This window comes from Aplidium turbinatum, chromosome 11 (genome assembly GCF_918807975.1).
Source record: "Aplidium turbinatum chromosome 11, kaAplTurb1.1, whole genome shotgun sequence".
In the NCBI taxonomy this organism is placed as follows: domain Eukaryota; kingdom Metazoa; phylum Chordata; class Ascidiacea; order Aplousobranchia; family Polyclinidae; genus Aplidium; species Aplidium turbinatum.
The window spans coordinates 15523272-15534806 of record NC_137482.1 but is presented as its reverse complement, the minus strand read 5'-3'; positions in this window follow the sequence as shown (position 1 = coordinate 15534806).

Genomic DNA, 11535 nt, shown 5'->3' with positions numbered 1-11535 from the left:
AAAAGCTTACCCCAAAGTCCAAGCTCACGATCATCTGCACTAAATCTATCTTCAAATCTTGATTTTACACGATTTGGCATGGCTGAGTTTTCTGATTGGTCAACTAAATCTTCAACTTGAACTTCGTCTTCGCATATGGTAGACACGTCATCAGCAGTGCTGTCGCCGTCGCTGGAATTCTAAAATCGGTAAGGATTTTTAAAATTCAAAGTTTAAAACTAATTTTCTCAGTCAAGGGGTACGCTACTAATCTGGAGTTTACCAACAAAGCTACACTTTTTTTTTTATCTTTCAAGTAATTTTATCTTAAGCAGAATGCAGACAGCCATGCAGAATTTTAAAAACACTGTAGTAAACTAGTGATTCAATGGCGTTATTAAATCAACCCAGAGTCACTCCGAAGCGTTTTAGTTAGGCCAAATGAGGTGAAAACCAACTGGGAAGAAAAACTGCTTGCGAGATACAGTTTTAGAAAGTTGAACAGCAGGTTTGTTCTATTTTACCACTGTAATTTATTGAGAATGCAACTTGAAAACTATCAGCAGCACATTTAGGCCAAACAAAATTCAGTAACTTTGTAAGTTAAGAACATTACGAAAAAGAACTATACTACGCAGTGAAGCCAAAACTTTTACCTTACTGCTATTTTTTTCAGTTTTTGGAACAATTTGCAGTTTTTCAGCATAAAAGTCACCAGTGAACGCTTCGTATGACTGCAACGTACTCCGAGAACCACTACTTTCCAAGTCGCTTTGATCTGGTTCTCGAAACGACTTTTCATTGAGTTTGTGATCTCTCTTGCGCATTATTTGTTTGTCCTCAAAGCTGACACGTGTTATTTGTTTCTCTTGAGAAAGAACAAGCGTCTCTTCGCTTGAATCGCTCGTGTCGGAATCATTTGTATTCATATTTCGGTTCGCATCAAAGTTATGCTATTGTCCTGTTGTTGTTTTGTGTTACACTCGCATTATGAGTAGATTTAAGCCTGAAACAAAAGCACATAACACATGAAAACTACTTTAGGTTTTCGGGTCAGTTTGAATAACAATACGAAGACGAATGGAGATCGTTTAAATAACATTTATCTTAATAATTACTATGGGAAAATTAACAATTTTTGAAGCAAAGCATTGAAGCTTCAAAGTAAAAGTGCCCAAAGATAACCTACTTGTTTTCAGGCTACGCAAACAATAGGGTGCGTTTAAAATTTTGCCATGATAGGTGCCATTTTGCTAACTGGTTGTTGCCCCTACGCAATAGAAATTCAATTTTATTTTTTATTGCTGGCGCGAACATGCACAGAACGATAAAGTAAACACGAATTTGTGTTCACTTTAGACAGACAAGACAAGCGATTCAAGCGGAGTACACGAATTTAACATCAACAAAAAGGAGAGATGACAAAACTAAAAGGTTTAAAATATGCATCAATAAAACAGTGCTTGGAAAACACCATCCTAAAAATGCACAACCACCATACATTGATAAACGATTGATAAATTGATTGATAAACTTCTTATCCTTACAATTGAAAAAATAGGTTTGCACAGCACAATGCTCTAAGAACAGCGGCATGGAAAAAGATCCTTGGTATAACCTTGAGCACTGAAGTTTTCTATCCGACGTGCAGCTTGTTATACCCTTGGCGCCCAATTCATAATTAGGACATAAAATTTAATATCGGCTGAGTGACCGAGTGGTGAAAACCACTGCACGGCACTGGGAAAGACATCAATTTGACACCTGTCGGAAGCATGCGGTCATTCCAAGAGTCATTCCGGGCCCCCATCTCACTCCGGCCCCCCTTTGTCTGGGCAAAACGCGTGATGTTTGCGTAGGCGTATTGCACACCATACAACATTTTACTGCAGAATTGGACATCTTTGCGCAATAACAGTATCAGGCTGCAATAAAATTATTATTTACTGTTTTGTGTTGCGCATATCATGTGATCTGTCCCTCGCCAATTTGGGTATCCTGCATTGAATTCGTGTGTAAGTTGTTGGTGGTGCTGTTAAGAGGTGTCGCTTGAACAGCTTTAATGTAAAATTTTAAAAATCATTTATTTATTTCTCTTAGATGTAGCCTATAATTATTCTTAATGAGGACACTATGTGGTGTCGAAAACGTTTGATTTCGTAGCTACTACACTAAATCAAACGATAAAACTATTTTTTTTGTATGTAAAAAATGCTAAATCCGTTAAAGTTAGGCTACTGAGTGTTACATGTATCTGGTGCAAGTCAAGCTCTCTACCGAGGCTCAAACATAACCTCTTGTTAAAACATAATCAAATTAATCATCTGACCAATAACCTTTCTTTATTAACTTTTGCATTCACCACATGCCTAGCAGAGGTGAACGAAATCACTTTTTTGATTCCGGCTCCGCTCCTGCTCCGAAACTATTGACTCCGGCTCCTGCTCCAACTCCGAAGTTCATTTTGAAGGGAAATAAACGTGAAACTACCTTTTTCAATAAAATAAAAAAACTAAAAACACCCGGGCCTTTTCTCAAATCTGATTTTGCTACACTATGCCCTCCACTCCCCCGAACAGAAGAATAGCCAACTTTTATGATTTAATTTAGGGTGCTTTTAACAGAACATTTTTGCACATAAAGCATTAAATCACCACTTTGGGACTCTAATTTTCTCGCAAGGCACTCAATTCCAGGCCCTTTGGTACATTACGGGCCCCCAGGACTGAAGAATAACAACTTTTATGCTTGAATTTAGTCGTTTATAGGATGGTTTTAACCACAAAATTTTGCGCGCAAACTATAAAATCACAATTTCGGGCCCCCCAACAAACACAGACCTGGGCCTTCAAGGGTACGTCGTACCCTCCGTACCCCCCTCTCATAGGCCTTGCGTCATGTCTTCAGCAGGACACTTAATGACATGTTTGAAGAAGGTGGATACGAAGTTTTCATTTTCGTCTAATTGTACTAAAAGTGTAGATCTTCAACCACCAGGTAGGCCTACAAGCCTGAACAAAACAAAGCTTGAACATAATTAGGCCTAATATCACATTTTTTCTGATATTCCGCCACAGGCATAAATTAAATAAAAATGTTATTTATCTGTGGGGCAATCACCCGTGAGATTAGCAGTAGCGTTAATAAGGGGTTTGCGGGGTACTTTTGGACGCGGGCCTGGGATCATCTTAGGGGCCGTGAACCTTTTTAAGGGGCGCGAAAACATGAAGGAACCATCGCGTTTTCTTTTGATACAGTGCTTTTTATTATAAATGTATCGATTTGGAGACCGAGCATCTCATTGCTATACCGGGCCCAAAATATTCTCTCAACGGCCTTGGTGATTGGCACAAAAATACTGTAAACTTCTGAAGCTCGAAGTTTATTGAAAGCAATGACATTCAAATAGCCTGCCTAGTTTATTGCTGTTTGCTGAAGCACATTGGCACGTCACAATGACTACGAAAACAAACGTTAAGGTTGATTCTTCCGTTCATGACAACCTTTACTATAGTAACAAAATTTCTGCTTTACGTTGGGTGATTTCAGCAGTTTTATTTTTTAATATAGACTTTAATAAATAAGAAGAGGTTTATCTGGTTTTGTCATACAGTAGCTATATTTCCGGCTTGCGATGTGCTAAAATTTGTAAATAAACTTTTTTACTAGATAATCTCCTCATTTTATCATCACTTAAACCTACTGTCTCTGCTGTTTTAGAGTTTGTTTCAATACAACAATTGGCAACATCTTTGTTGATGACAACCAAGCTGCTGTGATAGTTATCAAATTACAATGAAAAATAGCTTTTACTAAATTATTAACTCAATCAGCGTCGGAACTCAACAAACAAAAAGATATCTTGTTACCATCTTTAACAAAGTAAGATAATGTGGAATTTCAATTCTACTTATTGTGGTTTATCTGATGAGCAACAACACTGATCGGAATAATACAAACAGAAGGATGAGTCTGGAAATCTTCATTTCCACTATTTTAAGCATTTTTTGTCAAACAAATTTCTTATTTGGTTCAACTTGTTATAATTTACTTTCCTTGTGTTATACTTTTTATCATATAATGCGTTTTTATTTACAGCCTACAGATTCCCAAATCAGTAACGGTTGTAGGGGAAGGTCTAGTTAGTTGAGCCAGAAATCGATGTTTCTGCAATACAAATTTAACGACAAACTTTACCAAAAATCCGAATCCATTATATTAAATTTCAGTCTTTTGCAGTTCTTGTGAGCATGTTTGTGTTTGCGACTGACCCCTATTCATATCATTTATCGACATTTTGAAATTGACACTCAACCGGCTCAAATGATACCCTAAACTTCACGGTTGAGCCACCCATTGTTCACGGTTGATCCACTATTATTTCACTTCCAAAAGATATCCCAAAAGAGAGCTCAATCTGCATCAAACACAATAAACTCTTCTCTTGAACATCTTGCAAATAAACAATCAAAAAATGTTTAGATTGTGTCTAGTGTCTTAAAATGAAATAACAATGACCACTGAACGAACAAAAATTTATACTTCTGAAAACACTGAGAATCATTGAATAGGAAACTTTGCACGAAGATGCTTTTACCTTTCTGAAACGCTTTCGCGAGGTTTGTGAAGAAAACGAACATTAGCAACCAGTGGCGTTGCTATTGCAAAATATAAGGGGGGGGAGTGCTAAAAAAATTACCCTCAAACTGGCGCAATACAGAAAGAATTACTTTTATGGAAGTTTAAGGGGGGCAGTGGGCCGCCCCCCGGCTACGCCACCAGTTCTACGCATCAATTACAGTAGGTACAACAAAATTAGGGCAGTACGTAAGGACCATCGGCTCATAAACAACATTCCTTATGACAAAGACATGGCTCAACCGTGAACATTGCAAGTGGCTCAACTGTTAACATCGCCGCCATTTTCAAAATTCATGAAAAATTGCCAATAACCAACTGGTTAATCAAGCAACGAGAGCTACTAAAACAAAGAGTAAGTTACCCTTACCAACCCAGAATTTCGATTAAGTCAACGGTGAAACATCGTAGGAAAAAATAACACATTTCTTATTTCTCTCATAACTACTTTTACCTACCATTTTATATTTAACTGTTTCACAATTTTTCTGCTTGTAGAAAATCCCTAAAACTACATGTGCTGATGGACTTCACGTTTTTCCATATTTTCGTTATGAAACGGTTGACTAATCATGCACGACGTTGCGATAAAACCGGATGGATTAACCGTTACCCGGCTCAACTAACCAAACCTTCCCCTACTGCTTTTTCCATATTTTTTCAAATTGTCCGCCCTGATAGCTCAGTTGGCTGCTCCCGCCTTTTATTTGTATAAGGGTGGCAGCTGACTTCATTGACCCTGCGGTCTTTTGCTGTCATCGAGTACCAGCACCATGTATTTATTTATGTATCGGTATTTATATATTAGCTGATTTAGGTTATATGTACTGTAGTGCTAAATCAAACAAAAAGAAACTAAATCTGACTTAAATCTGAGTGGAAAGAAACTGCGCTGGTTCGGCTCTTGGGGTGTGCGTTCGAACATTGAGCAACGCATTTTCAAAATTACTCTCAATTCGGTGACACTTAGTGGATGGAATAATAACAACAGCTCATTAACAGCCGGACACTTTACTCTGCCAAACTCGGTGACCAGACCAGCATCAGTAGTTTAAAGTCTCTACAAATAGCTTTATTCGAAACTGTGAGAATAAGCCGCAACTATCAAAGATGTTCGGATCAACCTTTTTCAAGATCCTGATCAACCCCTGATCTGACAAGTACAAAATCCAATCTCTTCTTGCTCCGATGGCTTTGCAAATTTATATGATCCGATCCAGTCCAAGTAGCCTATAAGAAATTAGGTCAATTTACAGTTAGGCCACTTGAGAACCATGTTGTACAATGTACAGTCTGAACAAAAGCCTGACTGAATTCAAAAAGTATTTATAACCAATAGCTTATATCATGTTATGTAAATAGTAAAATGTTGTACCATAGTGATTAATTTCATACGCGAGTCCGCTGAAAAAACTTTTGAATCTGGTCCTGATCCAAATTTTCCGCTAGTTGTGAAAGTTTAGTTGGTTTTTGAATTTTTTCCTCTGATTAACAAAGCCTGTGATAGGTTATTCCTAGCACTTTCGCATAGGCTACTTGTAGAAGCTTTGAGCCACTGACGCAGGACTGGTTACCGCGATTAATGGAGTAAAGTTTCCGATAGTTGTTGAGTTGTTACCGAGGAATTATTCTATCCATTAGGTCCTGCTAAATCAGCGTTCTTAACCTTTTCTGACTCTAGCACCCCTGTAAACAGGCCTGACCAGTCTAGCACCCCCTAACTGTCGTTGACATACGACTACTACAATGCCGGCCAAAAGTTTAGTAGAGGCCGAAATTTTGACATGCCTTCAGATCGCTGGCGATATATTTTGTAATGAAGTCTCTTGTTGTCTAACAAACTGTGCTCAGTGTGCTGCTGTTTTGATTCAGGATTTGGTATTTGGCTTTCATTCAACAACAGAAATTCAATTATTTATAACCATATGTAGGCCTAAGTGAATCAACTCTCTTAAAACAACAGCACAGTTTGTTAGGCGACAAAAAGCTTCACTACATAATATACCGGCGATCAAAAAGTATATCAAAATTTCAGCGGCGCCATTTAACTTTGGCCTGCACTATTGAAGGAAAGAGATGTACAAATTGATCATTTTGTTCTTCAAAACTACTGTCGTCATTGGTGATAAAAGAAATCTCGAGAATAGTGAAAGAACATTGACAAACTTAACTATACCCAGCTGGGTAACTAGTTACACATGTATCAATGTGATTTCTGTTGTTACTTATGTGTGACTAATTTCTCAATTCGAGGCTTCGTGTTGATCAACGCCACTTTCGTATCGCGGAGCAACCCATGCTGAAGGTGGTTCCGGCCAATTGTTTTGATTTGAAGCATGGTGGAGAACGCCTTTTCACACAGGTAGATGGTTGGAAATGGAACGATCAATTCCAATGCTGCCCGTGCCAATGCAGGATATGCTGTCAACTGATCACACCAGAAATCAGAAAGCGGAAGTTGACGAAATTTTGTCCGACAACTCTGATTCACCTGCAAATCAATCAGCTCCTCTTTTAGTCTAATATTATCACTCATGTCTGCAAAGAAGGGCTGCTGTATCCACTCTGGATATGAGTGATCCGTGGGAAGGCATTTTGCCATGGTGGTTTCTAGAAGCGAGAGGTGAGCAACAATATTACAACAAAGCAACCACCAGGTAAGTTCACACAAACTACTCAGGATCAAGTTGCGTAGCCTACCTGACTGGGAGATGACTACAATAACAGCAAACCATGTAGGCTACCGTACCGTACTTCGAAACAGCAATCATTGATATGACAACTGTTAATACCAGCAAAAAGACGAAAAAATGCAGAAAAGTAAAATGCCATTCTTTTGATAATATACTGCATGCATTTAGCACCCCCTACAGTCTATTCAAGCACCCCCAGGGGGTGCTAGCACCCCCGGTTAAGAAACACTGTGCTAAATGGAGAGTAGTTCTAAAATGTGCTGCTCAAGCGCACACCCCGAGAGCCAAACCAACGCCACTTGATCTTGAGTCGGCCGCGTAACAACCGAACTAACGGAGCGGACGATCCTGCTGGATCAGAATCTTGATCCAATCTAGGAAATATCTCTGGTTGTCGAAAACAAGACAATAAAATGAGAAACCAACATTTTAGAAAGAGTAGAAGCATAGCCTACCACAGTATTTTTTCTTCACAGCTTATTCTCCTTTTACTTCTTTATTAAATTAATGCTCATATTCTAATGTTTACCCTGCAAATCACAATATTCTGTGTGTTTAGTTTTCATTGTTGCCAGACATTATTAAAGAAATTTTCTAACAGCTATTTCATAAATTCCCAAAGCGTAACTTCACTTTGCCACCATCATCCTTTAGGTTCAAGATAATCTCTTAAAAAGGTTTTCATCTGCTTTTGATGCTGTTTTACCGCTACGTTTACATGAGGTCTAAAATCAAATTAATAAATGTCTTCATTTTCTATAAGTTCAGTAGCCTACTACTAGGCTGTCTGTGCAGGACTAGACCCCTGCTATAAGTTCCTGAAAAATGAAATTTTTACAATTACATTTTTTGCTCTCAAACAACCCTGAAGTTAGTTCAATGTTTTCCAAATTGGAGACAAAATTTTCATCTGGTAACACTGTTATATTTTAGAAGGATTGCATATGTGAGTTTTGCCTTGTGCTTATCAATTAATTTCCCAATGCAGTTTCAAATTTCCGAAATCCCGTACATATTTCTCCAATGTACAACACAACAAAGCGTGCTTCCAATAATGTCTTCATTTGCTATTCAAAAAATTTTCTCTGGCAACGCTGATATAATGTGATTTGCTTAGGGACGGTACATTACGGGACGCGCAACTCCGTTGTTCCTTCAACATTAGAAGGGTCAATTGCCAATTTGACATTTTTTTACGCTTTACTACTGGCTTGCTTTCAACTAAAAACCTTAAATTACTTTAAAACCAATTTCACTCTTCTTATATAACCCATAAAAAGTAAAATATTTTGTAAATTACAAAAAACGTAGCCCTTCTAGTGTTGCGAATAAGTCAAAAGCAGATGAAGTTTCGCATCCCTATGATCTACAATCCCTAGATTTGCTGGGTAGCCATTTTAACATGACTACTTTAACGGTAATAATTTTTGTAAGAGCTTGTAAAGCATGAGCCAATCAGAATATATTTAATTGGCTACCGTCCAATTGTAACTCTTCTAGCACTGAACCAGAGAGTTGATCAGTGCTTTAACGTTGCACTGGTTAATTACAGAAGAATAAAGAGTTTTGACAGGGGTGGAAACCGAACCCAGGTTTTCGAAATGTTATCGAAATTTTTCCCAAACCTCTGCTATAGGCTATTATAGAAAGTAACATTGTTTTTCGCTTTGATGGTCGAAATAGAAAATAAAAAATATGATGATGAGCTATGATACAGTCTGTCAGCCTGAGGTTTGTGGCACTCAACAAGTCAATAACTTCTTTTGTTGAAAATTTTTAGGGCTATTTTTATTGCGTATTTGTAATTACATCAAGGTTGTGTTATGTTAGGATTAAGTAAATACAACCACAAAAACATATGTTTGACTTAAAAAAATTAAACAATCGTTCTAAAAATCATATGAGGTTCCTCATTGCGGTCCACAGCCAAATGATACAGTTCAAATCACTTATCTTAAATGCAGAGATGTACGTATGCGCCACAAATTCTACGCCGCATACTTGCGGCGTAGACTTTTTGTTTGCGCTAACGCTTGCGGCCACATTTTTTTGGATAGTTTGCGCTTGAGGCTGCGCCGTAAAGTTTTCGCGGTTTTTTAGCGCATAGTAGCGTCAACCAGTGATGTACGCGCATACAAAAAGTATTGACGCCGTCAGCGCAAACGCAAACGTTCGAAAAACTATACGCCGCATGCGTCAACGCAACTTGTAAAAAAAGTTGGCGGCGTCAGCGTTAGCGCATACTCTAGCGCAGTGGTTCCCAACTCATGGGTCGCGACCCAAAGTTGGGTCGCCTGATAATTTTTTTGGGTCGCTTGTTTTTCAGGCATATTGTATCTTGGGCGAAAAAAATAACAATAAAAAAAATTTAAAAACACAAGTCATGAAGCGTTTCATGTCGAGACATCGGAAAGCTTTGTAGCATGATCGTAGTGCAAGAAGTATTAACAATTTTCGCTTTTATTATTATTATTATTATTAAATGTCAACCCAACAAAAATTTCAGTCTCAAACATAAATTAACTTGACAAAGTTACGGGATATATATTGTAACGTGCACTATATGTCACGAACGCTATGTCGGACAAACTATGACAAAGTTTTCCACACGTTGGACCACGCATAGCCTGGTGTGGTAAAACGCATCAAAGACAAAGCCCCAAGTGCTGTATGGACTTATTGCTTTCTCCACAGAGAGGCCTTTGCTGCAAAAAAGCTGTCTCAAGAGCTGCACGAAGTGTTAAATGATGTGAAGTGTGTAAACTTCATCAAAACAAGTCCACTAAATCGGCATTTGTTTTCGTCTTTGTGGATTCTGATTGTTATCAAGCATTGCTGTTGCACACAGAAGTGCGATAGTTGTCACGAGGTCGTGTCCTGAAGCGAGTTTGTAATTTGCGAGAGGAGATTGCTATCTTCCTGAGGCAACAGAACTGTGTGAGATTAGCCGAGAAGTTTTGCAAGAAGATTTCAAGGCAAAAGTTGCTTACCTTGCCGATATATTTGACTTTCTGAATTCTCTAAATTTATATATGCAAGGCAACGGTTTCACGGTGATTGATCGCGCCGCAAAAGTTTCTGCTTAACACAAAAACTCATATTCTGGAAAAGTTATGTCACCAGAGATGAGTACGATATATTTCCTCAGCTAACGCAATATATCTGTGGCAATGAAGTTGATATTAAGCAAACGATATAATTAGACACCTGGAACAGTTTGCCAAAAAGTTTGTGCACTACTATGGAGATTCTCTAACACTAAATAACCGAAATGATTGGATAATTGATCCATTTGTTGGAAAAGATCTGCCTCAATTTTCCATCCATGTTGCAGAACAGTTTATGGACAAAACGACAGAAGTAGCAAACCGTTTTTCTTTTGCGTCCTTCAAAGACAAATATTCCAAAGATTCTGCAAACATCCACTTTTGGGCTTCCATGCACAAAGTGTATCCCACAGTTTTACAATTAGAGATTCAAAAACAGATTCCATTCGCAACAACTTGGCTTTGTAAGATTGGATTTAGGGCCATGTGTGTATTGAAAACTGAATAGCGAAACCGGCTGGAAGTTAAAGCCGACATGCGGCTATTGTTACTGCCAATTTTCTTAAGTTAAGCCCTCTGCGTTCATTTGTGACTCGTTTGTTAATATTTGGATTTTTTCTCTTTTGCCGACCACTGTACTAAAAAAGCCACCTGTTTTTGTTTCTCTTTTATATTGTTTGGCCTCTTTCGCATATGCGTTTGGCACCTGTGGTCTGTTTTCGTTAAATCAGTAACTTATTAGTCGACGATACAACGTCAGTTTTCATTGAATTATACAACCATTATGACCTATTCGTTTTTCAATAATTGTCAATCCTTGAGAAAGGGAATTCGTAAATTGTACTGTAAATCGATTTGTTTCATTCTACAAAATTGCTTTTCTCTGGACGGTCGCAAATTAAGAAATCTCAAAGTTACCTGTGTTTAAAAGATTGTCTAAAAAGCACATTAAAAGAACACGTGAAAACCAATTCAAATTCATGTGTCGTGTTGTTGGAAGCAATCTAGACAGAAGAAACTGACCAGGCAGTTCAATAGAGCGAAGGTCAACGACAAACAAAATACGTCACTGTAACGTAGCAATCAAATAGACAAAGCGGACGTTACATTCAGTTTTTAGACATTTCAATCAAGAAAGTCGTCGTTGTTGACAGTGAGCGAAGTTGAATGTCAAGAAA